The sequence below is a fragment of the Epargyreus clarus genome, unplaced genomic scaffold (assembly GCF_041222505.1).
Source record: "Epargyreus clarus isolate Ecla_fem2 unplaced genomic scaffold, WU_Ecla_fem_2.2 ptg000002l, whole genome shotgun sequence".
NCBI lineage: Eukaryota > Metazoa > Arthropoda > Insecta > Lepidoptera > Hesperiidae > Epargyreus > Epargyreus clarus.
The window spans coordinates 206,014-232,931 of NW_027332210.1; the positions used below are offsets into that span (position 1 = coordinate 206,014).

At 35.0% G+C, this 26,918-nt stretch overlaps 1 protein-coding gene across 2 annotated transcripts in view; it reads left to right on the top strand.

Annotated features, from left to right (window-relative positions):
* Nucleotides 1-2,666: 2,666 nt before the first annotated feature.
* Nucleotides 2,667-26,918, top strand: part of cpx (synaptic transmission protein complexin) — a 320,263-nt gene continuing 296,011 nt past the window's right edge. For both annotated transcript variants that reach the window (XM_073077217.1, XM_073077225.1), the window contains exon 1: nt 2,667-2,799. The gene's annotated coding sequence lies outside the window, so the exon portion shown is untranslated. The remainder of the gene's footprint in view (nt 2,800-26,918) is intronic.

Sequence of the window (26,918 nt, forward strand, 5' to 3'; positions counted from 1 at the left end):
TAATGGGGGGTCAAAAATGGCTTGTACTGCTTGGAGAAAGCAATGGTGTCGCGTAGCGCTTTTTTGCTCGACTTGGCGATGCGACTCGGAACTTCTGTGCCTCCAGATTTGTTTCTAGAGACATTGTCATCATGTCAAACACAGGTCATGGCTGACAATATCACAATTTTTTATACAATATTTTTACAGTATGATATCTCATTCTCTGGCACTTTTTGCCTTTTATCTTTGATTAAAACGGGGCTCTCGCTCTTGCCGCCCGCAACCCTGAAATCCCCTTTTTAGTCGCCTCTTACGACAGGGAGAAGATACTGAAGCCCTTTTCTGATCCCGGAACTACACGCCCTGAAGCCCAAACAGCTTGACGGAACATATGAGATCTCGTTGGAGACATCTTTATTGTTGAAGTGATATACGTTGTATTTATAGGAGATTTTTGTGTGTATAATAATTTTCTAGCATAGCCGTGGACTACTTAGTGTGGGCAGATAATGTAATCGCTACTCGTGCTCCTTACAAAAATAAGGGTAGATGTATAATAATGCCGAACACAAAGTAGCAATATTACACTAGTCAAGAAAAAGTAAAGTACAATATCTCAGAAATCTCAAGTAAAATCCTGAACAAAACGTGTGGGCGTGTAGTGGAATGTTCCGAGCGCTGATGAATGGCGCCCGCTGACCTCCTGCAATAATGCTGGCTAATGTATGTAGATCATTATTTTGGGGCAAATATCTCGAGAGCTGTGTCTTGCAGGTAAGTAATGATTCCGCTTACTTAATGATTATTTGTGTAGGTCATTTGAAAGTTGGTAAAACCATTTTGGTTTTTTCGCGGAGTTACATACATAGGTTGGTAGGGTGTCAATGTCGGTTGACTCACATATCAAGAGACTTACTTAGTCCTTAAAAGTGTTGGAACATGTAGAACTTTAAGTAGATTTTATACGGAGTTGGCTGCAATGAGCAGCAAACTCCAAGTGGCTCGCATGTCACTTCAATATTATAAAAAAGTGGCACAGCGGTTATCATGCTGGTCTGAAATACTGAGATGTTCCAACTTTGCTTTAAAGAAATCGTGCTACAACGATTAATCATAATTATTTATAAGTAGGACTTTGTCCTGTTGGCAACAATCTTGTTCATGATCTATTGGTAAGAAGAAATTATCTTAGTAGGATTTGGACTTCTAAATTCTTACATACATTTATGGTTAGAAATCACACTAAACTAACCACATTACATAGAAAAAGACTATCCCAATTTTATACTTTATTCTAGTTTTAAACTTTAGTCTTTTGTCAAGCCACTTACTTCTACCAGTTTCTTCGTAGTAAAAAAGTATTTATCTATCAAGTGACACGTAGTGGCGAGCAGAACTCAGCTAAGAGCAATTACCGACTAGTTATTTATATGTGCGTTTTACGGAAGAACATGTAGACGCGTATATCAGTCGCCGCTACTTCAGAAGACTAAACTGGCATGCATCACAATAGTCTCCTTTACCATACCCTTGAAACCAGACCTTAACAGCGTGTAACACTGCTTTTATTAGGCACAAATGGGTTGACGGTAGTGCCGCGGGAATCAAAGTACAACGAGTTCTAACATCTTCAAACAGTGCAGCGCACGTGTAAGCGTGTATGCCGAAACTTTGCGAACGCGCAGAAAAACCGCTAGTCTGAAACTGCTCTAAGCAGTTGTTCGGTGCGCCTTGCGGCGGGAAGCGCAACTTTTACAGCCGGTAATTATCCACAGCTGAAGCAAATAGAATCGGAAAAACTTCCCTTAACACTAGGGGAAGTTCTCTTCATCGTTTTCTATTATTTTAAGAGCTCAGTTGTCGGGATGCAGGATTTTATTGAAATTTTCTTGCACTGATGGTAATTTCAGGTCACTCGTAGACATTAGAATTCCTTAGCTGGCCACATATACTACCGTTAAGTAATAAATACGAATGCACCGTATGTGTGTGTGTAGAAAATACATTCCATTAAGTCAAACTTATAAATAATTTATAAAAAAACAACATTATGGAACGATAATGCTTTAGAAAAATATAAATAAGTTAGCTAATAGTAAGCACTTGGTCGCATGTGCTTGAAATTTAAGTGCGTAGACGCTTTTCGTTTATATTATATTATCTTCTAGAATTGTCCTACAATAATAAAAATCTTTATGTATACTTGAATGCAAATTCCCTACATAAAATTTAGTAAAGCTTTAGTTTTATGAACTTAACAAAGTAAATACAAAGAGACTACATTTGCATAGTGATAACTTTTTAACAAGACATAAAGTTAATAGAGTTTGTAAAAAAATCACTTTCAATTTCATACTGCAGTAAAATGAATCAAAAATAATAGTTTCCGTTTTGGGAATTAAAGAAGAAAAATGTTTTGTTGGAAACTCGATCATCTCAGCAAACATTGCGAAAAATATTTTAAAATTCAATGGCGCCTCGTGGAGCCCGCCAGGACTCTTCAACGTACGAGAGGCGTTTAATGGATTCGATGTCAAACAATTCCTTTAACGAGTCCACAGATTATACATATTACATATCATAAATCCCGCTTCGCCCCAATTCGCGTTAAAAAATCGAGCACAGACGAATAATTCGAATTCGGAATTGGTGTAAACGGAACGCAACGCAGCAATGGCTGATGTATCGATCGACGCAGCCAGTCGGCGCCCGGCCTCCGAGCGGGTTATACGTGAGTGAGGCTACGTCGCGTGTCGCCGAACTAACCTAACCGCTCCGTCGCGGTCGCCAGAACGTCTCGCATCGTTGTTGACTGAGGTAAGTGTTCCTAATACGTAGCTTAAGATATTTTCTAGTTTCAATTTATATATTTTTCGTAATAAACAAAGTGAGTCACCCGTTTACACTCGGTCGGTTGCAGTGAATGACGCTATCGCATCGTTATATCAACAAATACTTAGGCTCTAGTATTGCCAGCCTTAATAACAGCCCCGCATATTTGCATTTCGACGCGAATACGTGAAGAGAGCGGAAAATGTCAAAGTTTCACCGTTTGCTGAAACGAGTTCAGGGTTACCAGTTTATGTTTGGGAATGACAGATTTTTTGTTCGAAACGTCAATTTTGTGACTAATTATGTGCAGTAACTTATATCCCTCATTTTAAGTTGCTCACTATTTAAACGTCAGTTTCATTTTTAGTAATTAGCTGTCATTTTTAACAAGTGAAAAAGCCTGTTAATTTATTGTTAAAACTTGCGATATTCATATTAAAATGAATAAATTTGAAAGGAATGACTGGTAATTTCCTCTGGATAGACGCAAATTGCCAAATTATGAAAACAAAACGTATTACAGTTATGTGTACGTGATTATGTTAATTAGGTTAAGCTGCATATTCAGAGCAAGACTATATAACTGTAAAAAAACTTTTTTCATGTCAATGCCTGCTCCTTATTCCATAGCAACATTTTCATATTTGGAAAATTACAAATTCGTATGTCAGGCTGAAGGCAAGGACAAAAAAACACTAACTTTTTGAATAGAGAACTATGTTCAAATGTGCACCTTAATGTGATGGTCAAATGTGGTTCTTATCCCTAATGTGAACATTCTACGTCGCAAGTAAATATTAATTCAGTCGTTTATATCTTTTTTCTCTGAAACTAATTGCATTAGCTCGTATACTCCACAGAAAGCTGATACCAGACATTATAAGGATATTATGTTAATTGCCTTCCCTTACGCGGCATTCATTATTTTTATTACAGAAACGTTAGGGCGAGAGCAGACGGACGACTATCAGTCGTAGTGACGTCACGGTTGCGTAACTGACACTTGCGATTTGGACTTGTCGATCGTGTGCGGTCGTTACATAGTTGCATTTATCTTAAATTGCGTTGTATTTTTTCTTCTCTAACTTGAAATCCGTTTTTAATTGTAAATATTCAAAATGCAAATTAAAAAGAGATGTGACAGAAGTATTGCCGGTTTTGAAAAAACGTATGTATTTTTTATGTTTTTAACGTTTTTGGTATCTTAAAAGAAAATGATGGGTTATGTAATTAGGTTATGCAGATACTTATATGAATAACATCTAAGTTACTTTAATTGCTAAAGGTTTAAGTTGTATTGATTTGGATACCGTTTTAGTAAACTTAACGTTTTAAAGTTTTAAAGTAGGTCAGATTATATGCTCCCTTAAAATCTAAATAGATCTTACTACATAAGACAATTATAATATAGATTCTACAATAAAGAAAAAATAGCACGTAGACAATGATAGTTGAATGAAAAATCGGTAGAAGTAAAGGGTGGTCGAAAATGGTCTGAATTTCTTCGAGAAAAGAATGGTACGGCGGTGCCGCTTTTTTTGTTCGACTTGCGGGGGCACTGCCGTGCCCCCAGATATTATAAAATATTTTAGTTTAAAAAACTTAAAATTGGCTCATCATCATTTTAAAATGTCTCCAAAATAAAACATAAACTGTAAGATTTCTATCTTATCATAATTGTCTCTTGTAATAACACTTTTGTTGCATTTAAATACTTTTCGAAATATAAAAGTGCGAACTTTAATGGAATCGCGTTACTTACGAAAAGTGTTTCGTCGCTCCTCTGCAAAATGCCTTAGGGAAGTGGAAAGTATGTAATTGCTGTTTTCCTCGACGTCGACATTTTCCGTATAATCCACGGACTGAGCCCGCAAGTTACATTTCAGAGGGAATTTATTATTTTAAAAGAGAAATACAAAAAAGTGTGAATAGTTTTTATGTAATGGCAGCAATACATTATATTAAGCCGGTTATTATTGAACAAAGTATTCAGTTTTTTATTATTAAAGGACCAATATTTGGCAATTTCTGAATACAAGAAATTATTAAATTTCGATCTTTGGTATAATTGGAATAGATTGAATATTAATAACCGATATCGAAAAAAACTTGTCTGTAGACAAGTTATTTTCAGAGATCGAGGTTGAAAGTTGACACGTCTCATACAATATTTGACATGTATAAGAAATAATAACTATTTCTGACACATGTTCAATAAAATAATTACTATACTCTAGAAAATTAAAAGCAACATAATCATAGTGCGAAATAATTTTCAGGCGCAAAGATATAACTGGCAATTGTTTGCTATTGTGTATTTTAGGCGCACATAAAATTTGCGTTGAAAATGCTTCGTCTTCATGAATTCCTACAATGGTATAAAGCTGCTGTATTCTAGTTTCAAAAGTTACAAATCTACAGGAAAGCCGTTAACTTTATGGTCCTTATGTATATTTTATTTATTTATTTATATATGCACACAAAAATACAACACAAGAGAGCTTATGTTTAAAATATAGTGCAAAATGTAGTCTATGAGATTTATTACAGTATATCAGTAAGCGACAATGATCACTAACAATAAAGTCTGTCAGAACTGCAAAACTTTCGATATATTTTTGGGCTTACCTGAACTAAACAAAGTAGTTAATATTAAAGCGTCTACAAAATCAATTATTGATATAGGCGTGTACGTATTGATATTAAATTAATTTTGACGTTAGTAGAACCCTCTGTGGTTCGACTCCTGCGACGACACCTTCACACTTATTTATGCCTAATAAGAGCAGTGTTAAGCGCTGTTGTGTTCTGGTGTGGTAAGGGAGACATACCTTTCCAAGGCGTTCCAGCTTAGTCAGGGGAAGCGGCGAATCTATGGCCGACCTCAGGTAGGAATTTAATCCTATCTGGGGTTGATTATGTCCATTGGCGGTAGTAGCCATTTACCATTAGGTGGACTGTATGCTCGTCTGCTACTACTATATAATGAAAAGAATCTTATTGTTTATTCATAGTACAGTAGCTACTCATATGTCTGGATTTCAAGGCAAACAGTGAATTGAACAATTTTTTTTTTATAATATAAGAGTAGCAGACGAGCATGCAGTCCACCTGATGGTAAGTGGCTACTGCCGCCCATGCACATCTGTAATCAACCCCAGATAGAATAAGATATTCCTACCTGAGGTCGGCCACAGATGCGCCGCTACCCCTGAGGACTAAGCTGGAACGCCTTGTAAAAGTCTATCTCGCTTGTAAAAGTGCCGCCGTAGTAGAACCACAAAGGGTTTTACCACCTTCAAATATTTGTAAGCTACTTGCTTCCAGACTATTGTTGACATCCCACGCTGAGCTATGACGTAGGCCGTATTGTACTGAAACCGTTTTTATCTTTGTTTTAACATTTAGAAAAAATATTTTTATACATTTTTATGGAGATGTATATGCAGTGCTAAATACTTTGATTTCACATTTCCTTATTAAGAATCTTTGTATGTTAAATAGTTGTGTGTGTATTACTAAAATATAGAACATGTAATATGAAGTACACACACAAAAGTGTTGTAAGTTTGTGTGTGATTTATAAACTTATCTGATGTAATCGACTGTTTCAATTTTCCAATTCGACAAAGGGCTCTTCCAACTTCTTTATTCTTTTCTTTCCAATTAAAACGATGTTTTTCCTGCTACGTTGCTCATGTCTGATTGTAAATTATCTTCCGCGATCCTTTTTTCTGACTACCCATAAAGTCTCAACTAACTTCATTTGAGCTTTCTTATTGTATGCACTATCTTTTACATATATTGTGAAAAAATATTTTTTAAAACATGTGTATTATGGATTTCTTTCGCCTTCTTCATAAGGAAACACCTTGTGAAGTGGCGGTAGTTGTATTGACATTCAAAAAGTGCTCTGTAACGAACCTATTTCGATTAAAAATAAATGATTTGATACATTTATTATTTGCCTATCATCAGCATTTTCACTATGTCAGATTATGTAATCGTGTATTACATATTTTTCCATTGATCCAAGTTTCCCTTTATTTACCGTATGCGCCCACGTTTTTCCACTACTTGTCAACGAGTTGTCCACGCACTTTTTATCTTCACATACAATTCTTTACTTTTCTTTATTTCTTTGAATGCCCTCTTCCACGAAGTTCCATTTCTCGTTAATATTTCTTTATAAGTTTGATCTATTTGTAATATTATTTCTCACATATATTCATATTGTATATTCTAGAACATTCTGTTAAGTTGTTATATATTACTATTGTATCCTATTGTTTGATATAGTCGTCTCTCGAAGTATGTTCATAATCAATGCTACTTTTTTGTTTTATGTTAACAGTATTTGCGATATTGTATTCTGGTTTAAATATTAAATCAAATCCAAAAATATCTTTAGATTATCAGTTTCATTCGTTTATTTTATTACCCGCGACGGAACGGGGACGGTATATGCGTTTGGAGTAAGAAAATGTTTGTACAATAAGCCTATGTTACAATTTTATAATAAACATTGAAAAAATGGCATCTTGACATTTTATGTTACAAAAGTCTGCCATAAATAATCTTGTCAATAAATACAAATATGAGCGCAATTCGTCGTATTACCAAAGATAAGAAAAAATCAAAACCATTTTGTGTCTCCGATACAGTTGACAGTAAAGGGACAAGCCCTAAGCAAATACTTGATGTGCCTTGTAAGCCGTGTAAAGATCTGGATTTTGGAATAAATCAAAACGAAACACTGACTTCAGAAAAGGGCACATAAGTAGGAAGAATATTACATATTATGATATTCTATCTTTAGGAAGTGTGTGGTGAATAAACATAGGAATTATAAAACTAAAAATCCGACTGCTTGTAAATTTTGTCTTCACTCCTACAATTTAACGAATCCAACGACATTTCATTAGTTATAGTCCATTATGCATTTGCGGTTGGTGTTCATAGTATGAGACATACTTACATAAATACACGAAAAACATTACCTTCCGCGGTCGAGTAAAAAGAGTGTTCAAACAGAACCGTAGAGAATCACGAGTTTAGTTGATGCAACTATATTCTTAAAACTAGCTATTGACGACCCCCATGTCAGAGGAGGGTAACGGGTTCGATCCCCGTCCAGATAGATATCTAAGTGACAAATTTAGATTTCTGTTCTGGGTCTGGGAGTTTGTGTATTCATCTTTGTGTGTCTCCATGGCACCCAAGACACAGGGAATACTAATTTGGGACTGTGATTGTAGAGAGCATATTATCTGTGACAACAACTGTGCAAAGTAACTCTGTCTGTCTGTCTGTCTGTCTGGTTGTCTTTCCTTCACGCCCAAACCACTGAACCGATTTTAATGAAATTTTGTACAAAGATAGTCTGAGACCTGAGAAAGGACATAGGATAGTTTTTATCCCGGAAATCCCACGGGAACTAGGGATGGCGATCTCAGATGGATTTATCGCAGAATCAATCTTTTGGACCTAAAACATCGATTATTTTAATCGATATTAGTAAGGATTGAAACGTAAACTATGCATTTGATCAAGTGATGATGTTTAGCAAAGTTGAAGGTACGAATTTTCAGTTTTATGATTGTTAGTACGTTATATTACTTTCATTTAAACGCGGGCGCATCCGCGGGCAAAAACTAGTAAGGAATATCGTCAGGAAATTATTTAAAAACAACTTTTATAGACCGAGGACATTAACTTCACTGATTTAACAAAATAACAACTAAGCACAATAAGAACAATTTATAAATTCGACGACAGACTTGGCAGAGTAACGTTCTTTACAATAATCGGAAAATAACCGCCCAGAAGCCGATCTACAGTGCCTAATATACGCCTATTTTTAGTTAACCTCATTTGACAATTAAATTTTCTTTCTTCTAGCGTCGTTCCCAACAATATTTATATTTTCTTATTTAAACATAATTATAATAACTTCTTTCATATCTCAGTCCTTGTAAGGAACTCCGACTCTATATGTAAATTTTACAATGTCTCCGTCAGAATACGTATTACAAGATAAAGTTAACTTACCACTCTGTAGTTAGTGTCTTGAAATTTTCTACAACGATACTTTGAACTTCCCGCAAAGTTTCTGGAGATCTCAAAGAAGATGCTTCTCATGAAATTTACATTTACCCTTATTCTTACATTAATTTTCTAGTGTTTCATATATGAAACATGTCAAAAAAGTTTTTTAGGTATTAGATTTGCTCTGATAAAAATATTACGTTATATTATACGGATGGTAATTTTGTTGAGCGCTGCATGTAATAATAACCAATTTGTGGTATAAATAAGAGCAGTGATAGCTTAGCTTAAAACTCCACACTTTCTGAAGAAAACTACACATCTGAGAGTTCTTAAAAAGTTCTTAAATGTGCGTGTAGTGTATCAATTTGCATTTGTTCAGCGCGGTGGACTACGACCAAAACCACTATGAAAGGAAACCCGTGTGAAAGAGAATTTGCTACAACTTGCAACGAGTCCACACGTACCTATGTGCGTTTGTAGAGGTTTGGATCCTGCGTGCCAAGCGTGTGGATGGGTCATTATTCACTGTATCTCGTGTATCACTACGCATTCCCGCTGTAGACGGAATGCCCGCGCCATAATGACTGAAGTTTGAAATCTTTTAGCAAAGATTCCGATCTTACATGCTCAAGTTGGCCCCACTCTGCACTTAACCTACTTAAAATTTAGTTACATCACTTTGAATTTGTGGAAGCCTTTAGATCTCAAAGATAGTCGATCTATACATCTTGCACCAATGGCTCTTACTTTACGTTAGTTTAAAATGTAAAGTGAAGTTGAACTGTAAAACTTAAGTACGCAAAAAGTTAATTACTATAAGTGGTGATGAAAGTAGTTATAGTAATGAACCTAATTAACTATAGTAATTTAAATTAGTTATGTTACTACTTATTTTTTGTAAAGATAGTAAATTATTTTTAAATTTTCTTTACAAGTAGAATTGAAAGGTTAGATCCCTTTACTCGTATGTTTCGACTTCAGAGGTGTTGTTAAGTGCTGTTGTGTTCCGATTTGAAGGTTGTTGTAAGGGAGTCATACTTATCCGAGGATTATTAATTCTAATTAAGTAAGGTATTAGTATTGTTTGAGGAGATCAGAAGCCATAAGTACGACATTTAAAAACAATATTTTAATAATTTAAAGTTTTAATAATGATCCTGCTATTTTATTCTAGGGAAAATGGGTGTATTTAGTTTACTATGAAGTAACTGTTCATTCTAAAGTAGAAGGCGTTTCAAATTAACTCATTTTACACTGTACTTTCTCTCTTATCTCACAAGTGGTCTAGTAGAAGTTCTTACTTTGTAAGAATTCCTAATGAGTTCCTGTAATTATGCATAATGATTCCCGCTTTTGCTCAGTTAAGTTTGTAGTTAACTACTTGACTTACTCAGATGGTTACATACCATGTTCTTACTATTTTAATTTTAGGTAACTATTCCCACCTATTTCTGCCTCATAACAGCAGTGTTAAACGCTGCTGTGTTCCGGTTTGAAGGGTGTGGTAAGGGAGAGATACTTTTCCGAGGCGTTCCAGCTTAGTCAAGGTTAGCGGCGCATCTGTGGCCGACCTCAGGTAGGAATATCTTATCTGGGGTTGATTACACATGTCCATGGGCGTCAGTAGCCACTTACCATCAGGTACACTGCTACTCCTATATTATAAAAACAATCTTACTATTTTAATTTCTCGTAAAGTTCTTAAAGGTATGTGAAGTTAATGCGTACTTGATGTACAGTGGTATATGCTCTAAGCCCTTCAAGAGTAGACTTGTGCCCAGCAATGGGGAAAAATGGATTGTTAATCGATACAGGAAATTACTTGTTGAACCCTGAACTTACAAGAAATGCCTCGGCAAAGTATGTCTCCCTTACCACTTACCTCTTCGAACCAGAACAAAGCATCGTTTAACACTGCTGTTACGAGGCAGAAATAGGTGTGGCGGTGGTGCCACTAAAGTTGAATAACAGGATACTTCGATACTAATATGACCTATATAACTATTGCATAAAAATATAACTCTACAAAAAAGTCTATATTTTATACTTTTTATATAATGGTAATTTATCATATAATAAAGTGAACTCTTCATAACTCTACCAGCGTATAGTGTCAAAGAGTTAAAGTTTGTAATTATTGGCAGGCCTAATGATCAGTATTTTACGTCAAAGGCTCATTACGACGCAACTTTAAGGAGTTGCGTGACTCTACTAAGTGGAGTCGAATTAACTTTTACATTACTTGAACTCTACATCGTGCTACTTTCCTACGCTTTTTGCCTTAAATTTATAATATTTTGATAATTTTATAATATTAAATGGATGTATATAAAAATGAGTCATATTTGAATTATTTTAAAGATTTTTTTACTTCTTTTTCCAAAGTAATGTAGTTACGTTTTTGTAGTTAATCTGACTATGACTTTTCTAACTAAAATACTTCTTAAGACAATAAGATACTCATTAGAATCGACTGTTTAAGGTACTTTGTTGATATTTCTTGTTCCTAACCGATTTTATTTATTTAATCCATATCTGGTATAGGATATTATTATAGTCTAACGCCATGTATGATCTACTGTAAATTACTTGAAGACTAAGTAAGCCTCTAGTAATTTCTCGTAATTATATTGGAACACAACACGTTCAAGTCTTATTACTGAACAAAGACCTGAACAAAGACTGAGAGAAGAGTTCTTAACCCGTAAGTAATTATTTGTACCAAGGAAACAGTCTCAACAACCAGAACACAGCAATGCTTAACACTACGCCTATTACGAGGAAATAGGTGTGGCGGTGGTGCCACCGAAATCGAACCATAGAGGGTTCTACTACTTTCCAAAGTTAAATCATCTTAACAAAATGTCTACTTCACAGTAAGCCAATTTGTCCGCGCGAAGGAGAATACGCTAAGTCGGGCGGTAATGAGACTTTCACTTTAACGCAATTTGACGATTATTGGCTGAAGACTAATTATAAAGTTAAACAGGATCTTGCTACTAATAATGTCCTTAGAGCTATGGCTCAGTGGTATAAAATTCGGCATCTCAAAACGGAGATTAGGATTCAAATCTACACCATGCGTCAGTTGTGAATTATTATATGCGAATAATACTCGTAATTAATTATGATATGTTTTGACGATAAAGTAATTGTGTTTATTTGTACTTTTTGGTTTCTGTACTCAAATACTAAGACTCCGCTGTCCATGAATGTATTATAGTGATGTGTCTCTTGGATTTTTTATAGAGTGTGGTTTAAAACAAAGGATACCAAAAAGCTATTAATTAACTTTAATGTTATCGCTGTTTTTTCCGATCTTAATAATACAAAGAAACTGTGATACGGAACCCTAAGTTTAGTGTAGACTGGTTTTATTAATTTCATCCTAAGACATCTACTTATTACCTGCTCTGTAACAACTTAAATCGGCTACCTATTACCATTCCAAAGACATTTCTATAGGATTATTTTCGATAGGATCCCTTTAGGATGGATAGACGGGGTAGGTGTAATATGTTCTTTTGTATGGAAATGATAATATATATAAATATGGAACGTAGTAAGTTATTATTAGAATTAATTACGATTTATTTTAGGAATCAAATCAGTGGGTTATGAAGGTAAACAATGTGTCTGTTATCTAGAGTATAAGTGCGTAATCTCTGGCTGGCAGATAAGCTACGTATAGATAACACTATCTATATAATATAACATGAATTAAAATCTGTCTTTTCAAAGTTATATGCGTTTTAGAAATTAATTAGCACTTGCTTTAACGGTAAAGGAAAAAGCATCAGGAAATTTAGACGTCTGAGAATTTAAAAAATGTTTTCAAAGGTGTGTGAAGTCTACTAATTGGCCAGTGTGATGGATTATGGCCTTTTCACTCTGGGAACCCAGCAGTGGGGCATAATCAATTGACGACGAATTGACTGTGTACTCGATACTGATATGCAAAGTATGCATTTTTTTGTGATGTGAAACAATAATTAGCGGGACTTGGGGCACAGACTTACCCATATGCGAAGACCATAAATGGCATGACACTCTTATGCCGACATACGCTCTCTTGTGTGTTGTGGTGAATATACTATTATACTTCGTTGCTTGATGGTGTTAGTGCTGTGTTTGGTAATACTGTTTTCACTTATACTGTTTTTATTTATTGAATATGGTGTAAAATAACACCATATGTAATTATTACTTTTGTAATGTAAAAAGGTCTCAGGCTTGTGTGTCTTGAAAAGTGTGTTGTTCTATTGTTATTTATGATAAAATATTTAAATTCGGACATAAGGACTACTTTTTCGTTTATTTTAGTTTTGTCAAAGGTCCAACGTATAAAATTTCAATTTGTTAGAAAGGTTTGGGCTTAGGTTAACTAGTGTTTGCTTAAAAGGCCTGTGGACCTTTTCTAGGCTATAAAGGTCTTTATAAGAGCAGGTTACCGTGATATTGTTGTTCATTAACTAGACATATTAAAACATCTGAAACATCTATTCTGTAAAGAGTCATATGTGGTTAAAACAAGATACATGACTGCCCAAATCTATCTATGTTTATTCTACACTTATGAAATACTAGTTCTTACTAAGTGATAAATCATCACAGAATATAAATCACTGAATACGGAAGTATTTTGAAAACCGGATCCTTTTATAACTTGGTCACCCTCTAAAGATTTTTGATATTTAACTCCTAGCAAAAATCTACATATTTTCTTTATACTATGCTAATAATAAGATTTGTCCTGAATGATTGAGTGATTCATCATCACAGAGTCAAAATTACTGATAGAAGCGTGTAATTTTGAAAACAGGTTCTTTTATGACGACCTACGTCATTAAGGATTTTTTTTCATATTTCACTCTTGTGTAATAAAAAAACCAGTCATCTATATTTATATTGTAATAAGAACTAATGACCAAAACTCCATTGAAATTGGATGAGTAGTTTTCGAGAAAATCGCGGAGATACAAACAAACCTACATAAATACGTAGCGCTCGAATATCTCCTTTTTTGAAGTCGTTTAAAAAGTTGTAAACAACCTCATACTCTGTTTGAAAACTTCAGTAATTTGCAGTTAAACTTCTTGCACTGAATTTTAAACATGAATAAAAATATTACTTTTATGCAAAGGACATAAGTTTAGAAAGTTTATCAAAGTTTAGTATAAAAAGTTATTATCACAGTTTGGTACGAAAATGAGTACCTATTATATAAAATAATATATTTTATAAAATTTTAGTGTTAATTGTATTAGTTTTATTATTTTAAATAATGTTAAATTGTATTTAAAATGTTATATAGTTCATTCAGTAATTAAATAAATTCTTACTAATGTTAAAAAATAATAATAATAACATTATACATTATAATAATAAAAAGACATTATTTGTTAATCTAATAATATTGCATATTCAATCATATTGGACATCTAATACATGTAAATAAACGAAATATTTAGTTGATCAGTCGGTACTAAAAACTATTTTGGTTTTATATATTTGTCGTAATACAAATAAATAGGCAACCCATTTTATTGTATTGGTAACTATATGTTTTAACTGCTAAATTTACTAAAACCCATTTACACTGTAAGTTCGGCTGCTAAGCCTGATAAATCTATTTGCATACGTTCTACAACTAAATCCGATCCCAAATCGGTATTAATTCAATCCGAATGTGTCATTAATATTTATCTTCCAGATAGACTCACATATTACGTACAACCGCAGAATATTGCTTGTTTCTAGTACATGATTTACTTATTAATGATTAAACTTTACCTTTACCTATAAACATAATTATACTAAAAATAAAGATCCCGACTGCTTTAGAATATAGGTATATGTCACTTCGTATGTTCAAAATCGTCTAGCAGTTTGATCTGTAGTACGTACCATAGAATGATACATTTTTTTTTATAAAAGTAGCAGTATAAGAGTAGCAGACGAGCATGCAGTACACCTGATGGTAAGTGGCTACTGCCGCCCATGGACATCTGTAATCAACCCCAGATAGGATTAGATATTCCTACCTAAAGTCGTTCACAGATGCGCCGCTACCCCTGAGGACTAAGCTGGAATGCCTCGGAAAAGTCTGTCTCCCTTACCACACCCTTCAAACCGGAACACAGCAGCGCCTAACACTGCTGTTATTAGGTAGAAATAGGTGTGGCGGTGGTGCCGCCGGAGTCGAACCACGAAGGGTTCTACCACCTTCAAAGTACAAAGGTACATAGGTACATTAGCTCAAAAACATTGCCCTCCGCAATCGGCATAAAAGTCATACACTGAGCAGGCAGGTGCCCCAACAACACCAATTTCTAGCTTTTTGTAATTTTTGCGTTTCGGTGGAGTGGTGTGGATATACACTGACTTACGAGTACATCTGAGACAACTATCTCAGCTTTTAAGTGGAAATGTTTCAGTGTTCGGCTTCAGGTAGAAACCCTGCTTTGTAAGGAGTTGGTTACAGATGTTTGAGATCAGCAGTGGTCACTTACAATCTGGTGGAATGCTCGTTTGTCATTTGAGTCTTATAAAAAAATCCACATTAAGCCAAAAAAAATACTTTTGAATATTGATCAAAGATTATCAATTTCGGCACACCAGTGCTACTAAGCTTCCCATCCAACAAAAATATGATGAAACGAACAAGGAAAGCTTTTAGAGCTTATTAGAGGAAAGCTTCCGCTGCGAGGCTGCTCGTGTGCGAGATCCATTACAAGCTCCCTGGTGGGTTGATCGATGCCATAATATACTTTATTCGGCACCCTGCGATGAGCTTTCGGGTTGTTTATGTTCTGTACTATGTTTGATAAGTTTCCGCAAAAATTAATTTTGAAGTGAAAATTTTTTTAGTCGCGTTGTGCACTTTTTCTTATGGGTAAAAATATTAAACACGCGTCAGGACACGTGGCCTGATCGAAAACTCGTAAGACGGCAAAGCAAACTGCAAAAATCAAGATGTCATCCGGTGACAGCATAGAAAAAATATGTCAATGGTTGTCAGTTTCATTTTTTATTTGTTATATTTTATTATTCAGGTTAGGTTTCGAAAGTTTTCACTTGTGCCGGCACTCCCGGAGTGCAACTCGTTGATTTTTTTTCCAGGATCTGTATAACTTCACATTGACCTTTCTGTATTAACGGTAAATCCCGCTACAAGAAAATATTTTTAATTTAGGATCATAACGAAATTGTAAATAGCACGATTGATTCAAATCTAGATGCACAACTGTGTTCACCAAATTTAGGAAATGCACGCAATTCTAGGGACGCATGCAATGTGTATATTATACGAAAAGTTTCACCTTGTTTTCCCTCTATCACACTACGTTATCGTTGTACTTAGAGATGTGAGATTTAGTAAAATTAGTAAGGAAAACCACACTCGTATTCTCATTACCTGTAAAAATTGAGATACTTATGTCTAGTATCTGTTAACAGAGACGTTTTGAGGGGAGTGTTTTGAAGGTGGTAGAACCCTTTGTGGTTCGACTCCGGCGGCACGACCGCCACACCTATTTCTACTTAATAATATTATAACAGCGGTGTTAGGCGCTGCTGTGTTCCGGTTTGAAGGGTGTGGGAAGGGAGACAGACTTTTCCGAGGCGTTCCAGCTTAGTCCTTAGGGGTAGCGGCGCATCTGTGGCCGACCTCAGGTAGGAATATCTAATCCTATCTAGGGGTGATTACAGATGTCCATGGGCGGCAGTAGGCACTTACCATCAGATGGATTGCATGCTCGTCTGCTACCCTTATATATTATTAAAAAAAAAAGATAATTGATTCTAAAAATCGCCCATTTTGCAACTGACTAGCTCACTCACTCACTCATTTCTTCAGCATTTAAATTGCAATCTTCTGATATTTCAAAATCATGTTACTTATGTATTTTTATCAGGAATGAATTATCACATTCTTCAATGGTGGAGGAGGTGGTCTTCAAACATTTAAAAGTTATAACCTATTCAAAAAATCATATTGTGAAAACAACTAAGATTATCGGGTCGTCCTAACTAAAACTTTCCTTTAACTAATACAAGCTGATCGGTACCAGATAGCAAACAGCAAAACTTGTAATGCCTCGGTCATCCCCTACCGTTTAGCCGTTCAGTAAGGTCTTGTGGTCTAAGATCCGAAGCTAAATCGAACTGGACCGAGCTGATAATAGAATGAAACTCATTTTATAATGAAATTAGTACATTGGGTAATACATTAAAAATGGGTTTGCTAAAAAAATCCTGGACAGGATAATTTTAATTATTTTTTGAAAAAATAAAATTTAATTGAGAATTAAATCAAGATAATAAGAAAATTCTATTCTGAGTGAATGTTAAAAACATACAGAATGTGCAGGCTTTGGGTTGCCTATTATTTACGTGGACGAACTACTGGGTTGTCAGGTATAAACAGGTATTTCGCTGGCAACTACTTTCACTCATGATGATAATAGATAAAATTTTATATCAGTAGAAGCGCTGTTTTATTGTGAACACGTTGATATAGGGTTGTCTGCAAAATGAAAATTAATTTTTCAAAAAATAATTAAAATTATCCTGTCCAGGATTTTTTTAGCAAACCCATTTTTAATGTATTACCCAATGTACTAATTTCGTTATAAAATGAGTTTCATTCTATTATCAGCTCGGTCCAGTTCGATTTAGCTTCGGATGTTCTACTATTGGTAGTGTATCGAAGTTCTCAAGTTATATGAGGTCCGGTAGTGTTATGGTAATGGAGATGAACTCTGGTGTAGTTTAGAAATAACCAGTCTAAGGAGGGATTTTAAAATAAAATCTAGGTATACGGATATTACCGCCCACAAGTACCTACTTTGGCTGCAACACTTGTTTTTAAGGCTTCCACGCCCAACATTAAAATTCAATTCCAAAATTCCAAAGTTATCCCAATACTAAGCCTTCTCTGTCTGTCCATCTGTCCGTGCGGTAAGGGTCTCCTCTATCTCCTGAATCGTAATAGATGGACACTTGAAATTCGTAACAGAGTATGTATAACAGTGGTCGCCATAACAGCAAATAATACAAATAAAAAAGTTGAAAATAAATCCAATAAAAGATAAGATATACAAGAAACCGCTATATTTCGACGTTTTTCCCTGTATCTATCGCCTTTTCACTGAAATGCAAAACTGCTTCGTTCTAGAAATAAGTATAATGTTGCCGACGTAAGCCTTTCTTTACTTTCTTATTGCAATATAAGTAAATCAAAGTACCAGTTCTTGCTACTAAGTGGACTTCAATAATGACATAGGCGTTCCCTAGAAAGGGTAGTTTGTCGTAGTTTTGTTCGAGTTGCTGACCTCTGTGGATTCAACTTGTAAGAACTCTTTGTTTTCTGGCCCTTGAGTTTAGTTTTATTTTAATTGTCTTTTACGACATTCGTGGGAGGAATGAAAGCTGGTTAAAACATGAATGACGTGAATTTTTCATGTGGCGTACATGGCGAAGTCCAAAACTATAAGGATTAGCAAAATTTGCTTAAAGGAATTGAAGGTGAAGAAAATTAAAACTGCATCACACATCACATCACATCACATTAAAAAATATATTTTTTTAGCCGGGAATCGAACGAGTTTATTTTGAGAAAAATACACATCCAGTATTAGTCCACCATTGGAGAGTATCACTTGCTAGAACCAAAAAGACTTTTTTTCATCGAAATCGGTCTCGTAATTTCTTTGGAATTTTTCGCTAATCCTTATACTTTAGGATATAGTTATATGTATAGCTATATATAACAGTTTCACCATTTACGAACACATGAAATCTTCACCCTGTATATAATATACCAATTTCTGCAATAAGCGTGTATATATTCTGCTCGGTGGTATACAGCCTCTACGTTTCCTAGAAATCTGTCAGCAATCACCTCTAAGCCAATCGCATATACGTTACTATTGAATGGATATAAATTGACACGTGATATGTATATTGTATAAGCTTTCCTTATATTATTGAATCGACGTGTATTATGGATTTGTATGGATTTCCTTTCGTTGTTTCTTAAACAAAACACCTTGCGAAGAGATGGTTATTTATTTTCTTTCTTAAACGAAATACCTCGAGAAGAGATGATGGTTTATTTTCTTCGTTGCTATTTGAACATTATTTTTTCTTTGACACCGTGGTAGCTCATTGACATTCAAAAAAGTTTTTGTAAAGTCAACTTTGAATAAAAATAGTTTGCTTTTGCCTATTTTCTGGTTGTCATCAACCCATTATTATCTCACAAGTCTTCAATGAGTAAAGTATAAGGCATTTAGGCTATAATCCATCGCACTTGCTATGTGAGTTCATACATACTCAAGAAATTTATTTTAAAACTCTCAGGAGTGTATGAAGAGTTGTCAAAGGTGTTAAGTCTACCAATTCGCATTTGGCAAGCACCGTGGACCTAAACTCCTATCATTCTAAAACCCATGCCCGGCAGTGGGAAGTTACTAAAAAACTGTATGAGTAATATTGGCGTCACCAATATAGCTAGCAAAAATTTCATTTACATTATTCTTAAAAGCAAAGCTAATATCATTAATATTGTACTACATTATACGAAATTGCTGCAGACTCATAAATATAAGCTACATAGTAATATAATAGGTCAATAAAACTCGATAAGTTGCTTTAAAATCGCACCGTTTCTGCTTAACTTTGTAACTTCAAGTTAAGCTTAACAATTCTCGTTCAAGTTAAAGTTAAGTTAAGCTTCGACTAGTTGGGAGTTTCTTTAACCTTAGAGACCAAGTTACATGTGAGGTTCCGTATTATATAATATTTTAAAGAACAATTGCTTTTGAACAAAAGATTACGTTATTTATTGGCATTGTTCTGGTGAAACGTCCATTGCTAAGATTTAACTACATAGAAATAATAACTCTTTGTGTTTCGACTTCGGAGGCACGCTTCTGCTTAATAACAGCAGTGTTAAGCGCTGCTGTGTTCTGGTTTGAAGTGTGTGTTAAGGGAGACATACTTTTCCGAAGAATCCCAGCTTAGTCCTCAGAGGTAACTGCGCATCTGTATACGACCTGAGGACTTATCTTACCTGGGGTTGATTACAGATGTTTATGGGCAGCTGGCAGCCATTTACAGTCAGTTGGACTGCATGTTCGATTGCTACGTCAATATATAAAAAGTTCTTTATAATATTTTAGGAGTAGCAAACGAGCAGAGGTATAGATGCGTTCCTGAGGAAGCCTAAGGACCTGGAACGCATCGGTAAAGTATGTTTTCCATACCACACTCTTCAAACCAGAGCGCTTAACACTGCTGTTATTAGGTAGAAATAGGTGTGGCGGCGGTGGCGCCACCACCGGTGCCAGTCCAAGGCGAAGACTTGTAGTTGTAGATTTAGACGCATGTATGTTTACATGCGTACAATTATCGTAAAAGATAAACAAAGATACCGCATCTTAGAATCACTCATGAGTAAAGACTAGCAACGGCCTAGTGTCAGGGGATTAATTATGAGTGGTGGCTTCAGCTCAATTTCGCCTTAATTGCCGTCTGTAATTGTTTATCGTTGAGAACGAGGCTGTCTGAGCTTGTGACGTTTGGGTAACCTTGAAATGGCTTAGGAACAGAAAATACTTGTTTTATTCCCCATTTAGGTTTATTATGTTAGTTGGTTGGCTCTCATCGTTTTTAGCACTGTGATGTTTTCATTATTTTCACCCGAATGTTGTTTGTCATACACCCTAAATGGCTTGAGAAATTTTAACATATGATTACCTTAGATTCGTCTAAATTTCGGGAGAGAATTTGGGTGTATTTGTAAGTACTAGTAGTCGGTTCTTTGTTCTTATAATAATTGTTAGCTGTACATATCTTTTATATCTTTTTGATTAAAGTTCTTCTGGACTAGGACTTCAAAAGAAAGATAAGGAACTTCACTAATAGCTCGGTTTAAACTTTAGTCGCTCGTGGCTTTACAAAGAAAACGCCTGTTTTCTTCAAGAGACATAGCGTTCTGGGGGGCGGGGAGTCACGGTTCGGGGCGACAAAATCAGATGTGTCGCATTTTTTAGTAGGTATCTATTTTATGCAGAGCTTTGAAACTGAATTTGCGCTCTCAACGGCACGTTTTGAGGCGGCAACATTTTAAGTAGGACGATCATGTTTTGACTACGCCGCCGCACATATTATTGAGGTACATTTCTATGACCTTGTATATACATGTTAGAGATTATTTGGGCCTGCTGACTTTTCTCACAGATTGTTTTTGCAGGGCGTACTTTGCTTTGATTTTGATGAAGTAAATTATTCTGGCGCATTAAATAGTTCTTATGGGCTAACTTTATAGCTTGAGTGTCGCAATATAATAATATAAGGCAAAAAAAGTTTCAAAGATTAAACTTCGAGTAATATCGATAATCTCAAGAACACTCTATAACGTGAATCACTTTGTAAACTCAATTTATCAGCGCAAAAACTGAAGATAAAGAAAAACTCAAATAAATCGGACCTGGACGTATTAGTACTTGAAGGTATTGGGCAATTGTGTTACTTGTTCGAAACTACTTTGATTTGGGACTATTAGATTGTTTGTCATATTGAGCGAACGGTAAATGTGAAGATGGTAGAATTACTACACTGTAAATTGGCAATAGAGTATACTGTAAAAATGTGAAAAATTTAAAAAATTCAGTAAATCACAAGGCATGTTTTTAATTCATTTAATGTTCTTTCTATGCATTGTTTAAAAAATAGCATTCTGCACTTCTTGTCTATATTAACTGTAATTGTGGCAATTTTTATACTCGTCCGTCTGCGTAATTTTCGTAAAAAGGGGTGCAAAGTTGTATGAATATATAGATGTACAGTAACTGATTACTCGTCTCCACAAAATAAGTAATTCTTTTGTGGGTCAATGTATACGTTTTTATAATAAACTGCCTATCGAAATCAGAAATTTGTCAATTAATAAATTTAAAGTCATTATCAAAATCAAACTTAATCGTAAAGCTTATTATAAAATTTCTGATTATATTAATGATAAAACAGCTTGGGACTGATCAATAACAAAATTATTAGTTAATTAAGAAAATGTCAAAATGTAGCGTATCTTGCTAAACAAACTTCTTTTTTTTTAGATAAATATAAAGCAAGATACTGGAGCTAATGCTTTATTAATTATATGTAAAAATAATGGCATTTAAAAAAAATTAAAAAGAGAATAATTATTTTTAAAATTAAAAAAGACAAACCCACTGAGTTTCTTACCGGATCTTCTCAGTAGAGGTCGCGTTCCGATCCGGTAGTAGTTTAAGAAAATATTGTAACTGACAATTTGTAAGTGCCGCCGTTGGCCTATACAAAATAAATATATTTCATTTCATTTCATTGATGATATAAACAGCAATATTAAATGAATTTTTGTCGAATTGTCTTGTAATAGTAGCGGTAGGTTTGAAAGGTAGTAGAGACAATTTTCGTCTCGATACCAGAAAATAGGTATAGCGGTAGTCTCTCTCTGGTACCACCGCCATACCTATTTCTATCTTAAGAAGTAGTTCTTGCGTTTTGGTGGATGGATACTGGCCGACATAAATGTGACGCATGCATTTGTACTTCATTTCATTTAGAACCTCTGATCATGTAGTTGCTTATAGTTTTCCAAGGGCGACAGTACCATTTACCATCATTGGATTGTGTGCTCGGTTCTTACTTCAATCTTATAAAAAAAAAAAATTAAGCGCTGCCGTTTTATTTTTCGGTAGTTAAAAACTTATTCATTTAAATTACAAGTGAAGAGTTGTCTTATAAAGATATTTATATATAACTAGCTGACCCAGCAAACGTTGTATTGCCATATAAATAAAAAAAATGTTAAGGGTGAACAACCCTTATCACTTAGGGGTATGAAAAATAGATAGTAGCCGATTCTCAGACCTACTGAATATGCATATAAAATTTTGTGAAAATCGGTAAAGCCGATTCGGAGGAGTACAGTAACTAACATTGTGACATGAGAATTTTATATATTATACCGGACTAAATTGTGAATCTAAACCATTCTCAACTCCCCTTGAACACACATAATAAATTTCATCAAAATCAGTCCAGTCGTTTAGGAGGAGTTCAGTGACATACACACGCACATAAGAAATATATATATAAAGATAAACTTCAATGAGTTTACTTTTCAAACCAAAAAATAAAACTGAATATTTCTGTAAACATTTTTATCCACCTCGAGTAACCTAAATTTCTCATTTGAAACCTAAAATTAATTTGTCGTGTAACCTTCATGCTCCAGTGTAACCTGCTTATTAATTTTGAAGGTTTAATATCAGTTGAGATTTAACGGTACAATTTTATTCTGGAATACAATTTTATGTTACGTGAATACTAGAAAATGAGAGTGTTTAATGACCCGTTTTTCGAAATGGGTTGATAAAATACATGTATTTTCTTATGAGCTATTATTTTGCCATGAATTCGGGTCTAGCCTTAAATGTAATTTTAGCTACAAAATATAATTCTTCTTTTTTGTTCGGATGCGTTCTGATGATTAATTTACACCTTGTAATTTTATGACAGTTAAGTTCGCAAATTCGGTTTTTAATTTCAGGGCTGTGATGAAGTACGAGTAATTGTTGTATTCGTATATCACGAAGACTAAAAGTTTAGAAGATGGTAAAAGCTAGAAGGATATGACTTGGGAAGAGCCACCGCCACATCCATTTCTGGATACAGTTCTGGTGCCGGTGGAGGGGAAGAACGGTTGACTTATTACGCCTATTTTAGTCCTTAGGAGTGGTGATGCATCTGCGATCGGTTCAAGGTAGAACCCTGTTCTATTTGAAGTTGGTTACGGATGTTTATAGGCGGCAAATATATTCCGCGCCAAACTTCTAGTCCGCTTTGAATTTATTGCGCGCGGGTATAATCCACCAGTGAGCCAATGCGGGCAAACACGATTACAAGCATATACTCTGCAACAACAGTAAGCCTAACGCAGCTATCTCCCCGTGGGCGAGAGCTGGCAGCGCGACTAGTTTCTATATTCAGAGCGGACTAGAAGTTTGTCGCGGACCCTACCACATAATCCTCTGTTCCCCTTATCTCAAAAACAACGATTCTGTCCTGTACCCTTAATATGAGTATTTACGTTTTTACTAAAATGACTGTTTTTGTATTTTCGTATTTTCCCTTATATTTTCAATCAGTTCTGATACAGTCCGCTAGATGCGCTGAATGGAAATTTGAAAAACTCATAGTAAGGGTTCTGTACAGTTGCTCGAGCCTCTAAATACCTCCCCAGCTTTTCCGAACCCCAGTCAAGTGCGAGTTCCATTTAATGAGAGTTACGACTTTAGAAGCTTACTCATCAGAATTCCCTAATGTGTTTTCCTTTCCATTCCGTTTTAATGCTAAAGGTTACGTGGGAATGCAATTTGCTCGGGTTTTGTGGCTTGTGTACGAATTTGTTTTTAATTTCGGCGAAAATCTCAAGTTTACGGTTTTATTTTTAATTAACTTTAAGGAATGTTAATTGTTGTTAAACAAATCTCAGTTGTTATTGCGGTAATGGAAAAGGTGGTAAAACTTTTTATTTCGACATTCAGGGCACTACAGCTAGGTATATCTATATTTGCTTTGGGAGTAAAGTACTAAATGCTCATGTTTGGTTTTACAAAATTCACCAAATGTTTTTTGCAGGGAATTTGTGGCCAACTTCCTATAGAGATCTCATTCTTTTTAAGGTTGAATGAAAACATGCATTTTTATACATCTTATCACATTTTTCAAACTGGAATACAGCAGCCCTTAACACTGCTGTCCTAAGGCAGAAACAGGTGTAGTGGTGGTGCCTCTGGAGAATCATAGAGTTCTAGCTTCTTCAAAAATTTGTCGTTGATGCTATAGTGCCAGAAGACACAGCACAGAAAACTTAAATCATTATTTACATTTTTGCTTGTTCCGAAATCGAACCCAGTACCCACTGGATATCAAATCGATATGTTGACTCGAAAATTGCCTTAAAATACGTTAGTAAATACCGTTTGATGTCGGGCTATCTATGGGTCGTATAACAAAGTTATATAACTGCCCCTACGCCGTGAACACGCCTTTATATCCGCACTATGTCACACTAAGCGTCGCCTGCAGACCTTTGTACGACATTTGTCGGTTGAAATGTCTTGCCTTATATTTTTGCACGCTGGTAGTAGTAGTATGGCTTGATCGGGGAGGTATGTCACACATATTTCTACCGTGAAACAATGCGTTTCGGTTGAAAAGTGTATCCATATATATTGTGGCAACACATCTCTGATCGCCTTCAAGTAGAACTTCTGTTAATTTTGGAGTTAGTTACAGATGTCCAGGGACGGCAGTAACATTTTAAGTTGCTGAGTGGACAATGATAGACATGGCGGACTGCATTATTTATTTATAATACAGGAGTAGCAGACGAGCATGCAGTCCACCTGATGGTAAGTGGCTACTGCCCATGGACATCTGTAATCAATCCCAGATAAGATAATTTTCCTACCTGACGTAGGCCACAGGTACGCCGCTACTTCTAAGCTGGAATGCCTCGGAAAAGTATTTTTCAAAGGATAATATGATTGCATGTCTTTTCTGATTGTCTTAAAACATTTTCGCCTTGAATAATTTGGAGAATTCCTTACAAATTAACACATATGCGTTATCACTAACTCGCAAAACTTTTGCCAGTTAAGTTAGCCATTCAGCTAAAACCCGTGCAACGTGTTCAAGTTAGGTTTATATGAATCAAGTTTAACTTTGAGATCTATATGCTTGAAGTTACTGCATGCAGCTCGACTACAAACTAACAAGAGTTTATATTGGACAATCTAATTACTAAGAGACGAATGATATCTTCCTAACTCCGTTCGAGCGAGGCACGTGTGGTTTGTGGAGTGTGTGGTGTAGCATGGAATAAGGGGATATGATGAGAGGAGATTGAGGATGTGCAAGGTTCGAATCTGTATTTTGTGTAAATGTATGCGTAAAAAATATTATTATTTACATAATGAATAAAAAAAATACGTTGTTAAGAAACCTACGCGGTTGAAAGTGAAAAATATCTTAACACTGTTTACGTCTACCAATCTGCACTTGACCAGCATTAAGGACTAGGGCCTAAACCTCTCTTACTTTGAGAGGAGTTAATATATTATAGCTATATTAAGCGTGTTAAAATTAATGATTGAATTTTACTTACCATAGTTATTAGACAATTCTATTATTATACCGCACTGGGTACGGACTACGCATATTTTGCAAGTTTTATTAGAAATTCTTATTGGGAAAATTCTTGGATATACAACAAAATATTTCTTTATAATGTTTTTTCTACGAATTAGTATTATTTGAATGTAAGCATAAGGATCATTACTGTGTGTGGTACATACTTCTTGTAATTAATTGATAAATATTTTTAAGACGTAAATAAAATTTAAGACGTAAAGTACTTCACTTGTAACACACAATCGTTTCAAAAATATTTGTTTCTCTATCATCCTCGTATTTATTGTTAAAGTTTAATTCAGAGTTACAAGTTGGACAAACTAACCGGGGCGTGTGTTGAGAATCTCATTTACTAGACAATGTAGTAACTTGGATGGGTTTAGTTTGGACAGGAACCACGTGGTCGGACAAACAACTAGGTGAGCGAGTTGGTTTAGATGGATACTGATAATGTTGTATGTTGATAGGGTTACGTACCCAAAGGGCAAAAACGAAACGGACAGACAGTGAACAGAGTCCGTCTGTCCGTCTGTCACAGGGCTCTATCTCTGGAACCGTAAAGGATAGACACTTGAAATTTTTACCAAGGATGCATACCGGGGGTCGATATAACAAAAATACTATAAATAAAATAAAGTTGAATATTAAACGGGGTCTCTGTATAACAAACCTGTATTTTTCGCCTTTTTTCGATCTAACTGTTAAACCGTACTAAGAAGACAGTTTATAAAAATTTTCATGTTTTCTTACTTTACTACTATAACTTCTATTATAATAAATCCAAATAAAAACAATGAAAT